The sequence below is a fragment of the Trachymyrmex cornetzi genome, unplaced genomic scaffold (genome assembly GCF_001594075.2).
Source record: "Trachymyrmex cornetzi isolate Tcor2-1 unplaced genomic scaffold, Tcor1.1 scaffold685, whole genome shotgun sequence".
NCBI classification, from domain to species: Eukaryota; Metazoa; Arthropoda; class Insecta; order Hymenoptera; family Formicidae; genus Trachymyrmex; species Trachymyrmex cornetzi.
Window position 1 is genome coordinate 38,576 of NW_017300009.1, and position 7,113 is coordinate 45,688.

Consider the following 7,113-nt stretch of genomic DNA (forward strand, 5'->3'; position numbering starts at 1 on the left):
AAATACAATGTTGTCCCACGACTGTCATATTTTCAGGGTAAATTTTAAAAGAAAATTCTCTCCGTGCAGGCCACTTAATAGTTCAAATATCATTAGATAATAGAAATTTACATTCGATGTATAATTGAAATACAAAATCAAACTGAGCAACTTGTTCTACATTTATATTTACACTAAATTTCTATGTTTACTGACTTAAAATAAATGAAATTTTTTCATAGTTGCTGATTATTTTATCAAGATAATCATGCTATGTCAATATTTCCCTACGATATTAGGCTTCTTAAATTATTATCGATATCGTAGAAATCGATACAAAATATCCGTTCCACATTTTTTTCCGTTATTTTATGTTTATCAAAATTGGATAAATACTTTTCTCATTTTTATTTGATTAAGAATGGCGTTCTCATTATTTTATCTTATCCTCGATACCATTTATATTTTAACTTTAAAAATGACCACATTCTTATGTACTTTTGGCATATTATATTTTGATATAAATCAATTAATAGCATAAAAATTTATTTTTATTTTTAAAAATGCAACAAACAACAATAGAAAACGACCATTTGTAACAAAGTTTTAGAGAAGAAACAGCCAGTATAAACTCTTGCAACATTATATATGTTCAACATAAACAATAACACATCGAAATATTGCGTAATGTTATCGCGTGAATGTACGTCGTAACGATATCAATGCGATACAACGTCGAGTGCCAAGGGTTAAGTTTTAAGAGTGGATGAGATTAAACGTGATTCCGCATAGTATTAACAATCTTTATTGCCACAATTCCTGGGCATATTTACTTAATCGACGCGTGCGATAGAGTTATGCAAATTAAAAAAACTGTTCTATACGATATATGTTTTCAGTATTTTGCCTCTCAACAAGAACGAATTTGTAACACAAAAATATGTTTATATTATTCAAAATGTTGTAGCCAAGTTATGTAAACAGATAAGGTATATACCACTTTAAAAATCTGAGCAAACAGGATGTGAACAATCCAAGCTTATGCTTATTTACATTAATTTTAGAAAAAAAAAGTAATTAATTTAAGATAAGAGTTTCTCGCAATTTTATTTGCTCGCGCACGCGAATTTTTACGAAACTTATTCGTTAAAGTGCATTCGTGACTCTCGTTATCTTGCACTTGTCTTACTAAACGCTAAATATGTTAATCACGTACAATACTACGGTAGATATGTTAAAAATTGTTTGCGATATATTAGATATTACTTTCAATTTGTACAGAAAAATACTCAAAAGCGTTTAAAGTATTACAAAATATTGTTAAATTGTGATATTAATGTGCATCTTAATTATAATACAAAAATAACACAATTATATTGAAATTAAATATTGCATAAATAATACAGTTACATTTATAAATAATTTAATATATATTAATCTAAAGACAAAAAGGAGAGAAATTAACTAACTGACTGCATAATTGTGTGTGTGTGTGTGGTACAATAATGGATAAATGAAAATACTAAAATTAGTAAAAATAATATTTAAAAGAATTAAATTTCTACACAAAATATATACGAAATGTGAATAATTTATATTTTTTTATTGTTCAAAATGTTTAACATTCTGTTCATGTTATAGCATACACATATCCGCAAATACTCGTATTTCGCGAATATTGAATCAAAACGAAAGTTAATAACGCTTTTTCATTTATATTATATCCACATCTTTCTTAAAAAAAATTTGGCAATTGTACCATTCGATAGAACAAAATTTAGCTTTAATAAGAATCTGTTTTTAAATTGCGGTAAAATGATTTTTAACAAAGTTATGGACAATCAAAGTAAAAATGCTCTTTTTATTTAATCCGTGATATCCCAATAACAAAAAATCTTAGGAAAATTTTCAAAAAACAATTGTATAAGAAGAACTTTAAGCTTTCACATTAGAAAATCGAAAATTTTTTCAATTTTTTTTAGCACGTGACAAGCTTACGAAGTATGAAGAAAATTTTCCATTTTGTCCAACTCGTAATTTTGTAGATGTAAAAATCACCAAACTCGCAAAAACTTAAAATTCATAGTAATCTTTTTTTTTGAAAGTAGAAATTTTATTTTTAAAACCCGTTTTTTATTTTAAATTTCGTTCATTTTTAACAAAATCATATCTGCTTGAATCTTGAAGTTCGTAGTAAATTTAACTTTTGTTCCAACCTAATATATATGTATTTAATTAACAAATATATTAATTTAATGTAGCGCGATTATACTGAAATCTTATTAAAAGGCAATTAAAACCGACACTTCACTTTCACACTTACTTAAACAACATATTTCAACGTTGATACCCGTCGATCGCGTGAAAATAATTTATGTAACAATCCGTGTAGTTTCTTATGTAAGTATAACACAATATATGTAACATCCATAATTTTCGTCGGGTTTTTCCGTTTGCCATGCCGTGCCGCCCGATTCGCATCATGCGGCAAATGCGAACTCGCGTTAATGTCGTAATAATGCCTGGCGAAATCACAAATTATTAACCATACATAGCAACTAAAGCGCTAGTTTGCGGATATTTTCCTTATCTTGCGAATTTCATGATTGCGATAAACGTACAAAATGAAAACATGTGGATGCGAATTGCGAAGCCGGCGTGCAACGTGGATATTAACTGAACTACAAAATGTTGATATCCTGATGTATTATAATTATAGATTTATATACTTTCACATGTATTCCCCACACATATACATATATATATATATACATCCTCATACTATATTCTCATTTATTTATCAAGAATTCTAATAATTGCTTCATTAGTGCAACATTTGCTCAATATATCCCCAAAGAACATAAAAAGCAGTATAAAAAATCAAAATAACTTTATTTTAATTTTTAACGTCAATAAACAGTCAAATTTTGTAACCAAAAATTATTTTGACTTTCATGATATTAAAATAAAGTTTTGACTTTCGATCTCTTGACTTGATGTGTTCCTTGGGTAATGCATGCTAATGTTTAATCAATGTATCGCTATATAAATTGTCCTTCTAGAGAAGCATTAATCGTCAATTATTTTCGCTTTACTTTTTAATATCTTCCACTTCTTTATAAAGAGTCCATCCATGTTGAACCAAAAGTGACAGAAAATAACACAAAGTAAAAATAAATGTGCAAATTAATCTTAAAAGTATGTTAAGTTGCGTCAGTTTTTAATGATAAGGCTCATCGCCTTAGACGAGCTGTAATTCACGTTTAAGATTTTAAAATACAATTCTACATTTTGTAATTTTATACGTCATGTACTTCGGTCTGTGTATTTTAACATATATTTTACATACGCATGTATTCTAACTATCCACATGTCGTTCGTATCACATAAAATTACAAATAGAATTCTAATTTAAGTTGTGACATGAATTATAGATAATCTAAAGTTAAAAATGACGTCGATGTAAGGATTTATACGTTAAAATCGATTAAAAGAATACGCAAAACAGGAAGAGAATATACAATGGTTGCATTCCACAGAAAAAACAGCTTCGTACATACAATAGTTGTACGATTTTTTAATATGATTGATTTATACATTTAGAATGTGTAAGTGAGGAACTAAGGGCAAAACCAATCACATCAAAGAATTTTACAATTGCAAAGTTGCTTTCTCTGCTGAACACAACTAATATGAAGAATTCATAAGCATACACATTAATAACACCATGTTTTAAATGTTATTTTGAAGTTAAAGTTTAGTGCGACATTATATCATGAAAATAAATCGAGTATATCAAAATTTCTCAAATGTGCGCATTTTTTATAAAAATATGTGAAAATCTATTATACTTAATTCAATGTTATCAACTATCTTTTTATCAACGTGTTATTTATGTTTGCGATGCTTTTTTCGCGCAATGTCGTATATGCGCTTTTTTTTAAATCAACATGCCTACTCGACGTATCTCATTATTTTACAAAAATATACAATAAAGGTGTAATGTCGATTACAAGATTGCAACAATACTGATAGCTCAAAAGATTTAATCTTTAATCGAGATCTCGCGAGAATGTCCAGCTCGTTTGATAATACAGAAGAACGATAAAACAAAATTTGATCTCTTTAAGTTATACTGTGTTACACTTTCCGTAACAAGACAATTTATACATTAAAAAGAAAAAGAGGAAAAAAATAAAAAAAGAATAAAGAAACTTTGTCGTTATCGCACTTGGACGAGAAACTAATTTTAGCAAATTAATTTTAGAATTTTGATTACACACCGTGACTTTCCTCTAGTCTAGTTTGCAGTCTCCTCGATAATCAATGGTCCCTCGTTGGGGCAATCGTGAGTCTACGGAGGGAAGGCTGGCTACACAAAACCGTGCTGACCAGCACGTGTCGTGGCGTACAACAGAGTATGCGGTGGAGGCCCGCGACGCTAACATCGGCCCGAGAATTCAATTCTTATCAGTCGTATACAGTATATTGAACGCGAAGATATACGTATATCTTGAGTTAATCAACTGCGCGAACGTCGCATAAATGGATCTTTCGCAAACGAGGAGTGCATCTTCTTCAACAACGTGGCAACCAATGTAGTATTTCCTTGTTTCCCTGTTTGATTCCGTTTGGGACAATTAATTCGATGCAATATTCTCGCAATCAACGAATCTCCCACTTAGCTCTGCGCGCGATAATTGCGCATAAATGGCGATATGCGACAAAGCAAGGCAGCACCAAACATTAACGTAAGAGGATACTCAATCATACTCTCTATCTGGATTGCATATTTTGTGAATTTATTCGTCAGGAATAATAAAGGCAAAAATACCCTTGTTTTTCTATCAGAAGAAATACGTCGCGTTTTTAGAACCACGTTTAGAAAATTTAATCCTAAAGAATAAATAACATTTTCATCTTTATCTCGTTTTACAACGATAATAAGTATAGATACTTATCCGCAAAAAATATATCACTTTAACGTTACTGATCCGTTCTTTTTGCGGGGAAAAAATATAATATTAGTGATTAAGTTGTCAAAATTAAACGATTGATTATGTTTCTCTTCTCTCTAAAACTTTTAGAGTAAACTGTCACTATAAAGAGCAAAATCTTACTTTTAGAATAAAAATTGAGCCACTTTCAATTTTTAGAGTAAAAAATGTTACTTTGATAAATTTAGAAAGTTCTATTAATCCCAATCTTATTATTCTATTAATTTTGTTTGTCCTACAGTAAAACTACTTGTGGGAAATGAACTATATCAGAAATGTGGGATACAGGAAGTCTCTTGGCGTATCGATCATATGCTTCATAATATTATACTTCATCGAATATTCAACTGCAAAGATTTATAGACATTTTACATGGTATAAATTCTCACGAAAGAAGATACAAGACATGCGTACATTTTTTACATTTAAGTATTTTTTAATCTTTTTTCAATTCACGGCACGTTAAAATGAGTCTAATTTCTCGAAGTACATCATTAGGAGTACAGCACTCAGCAAAGTTCCTTTACTAAATATGAAAAATTCAGAAATAAAAAGTAAAGTAAAATTTTTATTTTTTGTTATTTTAAAAGTGATCGTAAACATTTTTTTCTTTACACTTTACTCGCTTTTTTATTTATTTCTAAATTGCAGAGATGCATACGATAGTTTTTACTTTATAAATAAACAAATACGAGCGCGAACATGGCACAACACAGCGCACTGGGTCCCTATTCTCGAAAAGTATCGCATACGAAAAACTAGGGAAATACTGCAATACGCATTACATATACTATAGCATTTCCCTAGTTTTTCGTATGTGATACTTTTGAAGAATCAGAGCCCTGGTCTATCATACTAGAGGTCTCGGTAGGACCCAAAATATTTACGCTCGTGTCTCCTCTCGGAAAAGGCCGGCAGCCTCCCGAGAGTATCCTTGCCCACAGAAACACCTTTCGAAAAATCCGTTGTTCGGAACCGGCATTAGAACTGTATGTCCCATATACAGGGTATCCCGAATTTTTTTGCCAATTACTTTTGTGTAGATAGAGCGGACTAACTGAGTTGAAAAGTCTTCTACCATTTTGCAATTTTCGCAGTAGGTAACAAGATATTAATTACTAAAAATTGCCAAATATCGGTCTTGAATAATTTTTTACTCGAATACTATGAACTTTATAGAAAAGCTACAAGAGACAAAAATCATTTATTTTCTTCTCATAAGGTTCTGAGAATTTTTTCAGAATTTTTTCAGAATTTTTTAATACCGTATTTTCTCATGTTGATAAAAATAAGAAAATGCAGTACTAAAAAGTTGATAAAAAATTCTGAAAAAATTCTCAGAACTTTATGAGAAGAAAATAAATGATTTTTGTCTCTTGCAGCTTTTCTATAAAGTTTATAGTATTTGAGTAAAAAATTATTCAAGACTAATATTTGGCAATTTTTAGTAATTAATATCTTGTTAACTACAGCGAAAATTACAAATTGGTAGAGGACTTTTCGATTCAGTTTAGTCCGCTTTATCTACATAAAAGTGATTGGCAAAAAAATTCGGGATACCCTGTATATACTTGTGGCAATTTGAATAATCAGCGTACGCGTCACAAATATATGAGAGAGATGTAACACAGGCCTGAGGCCTAATGTAAGAAAAAAAAGAAGAAAAAGAAATAAACATATACGTATTGAAGTTTTTATCAATGTCACTTTATATTTTGAAAGTTGCCCCGCGCTATGATATTTATATATGTTAATTATTGTAGTTCAAAGCCGGTATCCTTTATATAAAGACTTTTGTAATTACTAAACAAATCTGCTTTGTTTAACTTTTCCCTTAGGTATTTGCAATTCCCTCATTCTCCTTTACATTCAAATCATCAAAAATATATAATGATCTGTACTTTAAACGGCATGCATATATTCATACAGACATTATGGCAGTACTAAGTATCTATGTATATACGAGGATTCGTCTGAAAAGTTTTGAGCCTAACATAGAAACAAGTAATTTTTCGGTCAAATTCAATTTTATTTTTCCACATAGTCTCCTTTTAAGTCGATATATTTTTTCCAGCGATGCTCCCACCCCTTTAATCCATTCAAATAATACTGAGCGTCTTGCTTTGCAAAATAGGCG

General features: G+C 30.0%; 1 protein-coding gene across 1 annotated transcript in view; it reads right to left on the reverse strand.

Moving 5' to 3' along the window:
- LOC108767504 (facilitated trehalose transporter Tret1) overlaps window positions 1–4,742 on the reverse strand; it is a 19,527-nt gene extending 14,785 nt beyond the window's left edge. The window contains exon 1 of the mRNA XM_018517416.1: window positions 4,263–4,742. The gene's annotated coding sequence lies outside the window, so the exon portion shown is untranslated. The remainder of the gene's footprint in view (window positions 1–4,262) is intronic.
- Window positions 4,743–7,113: the final 2,371 nt, after the last annotated feature.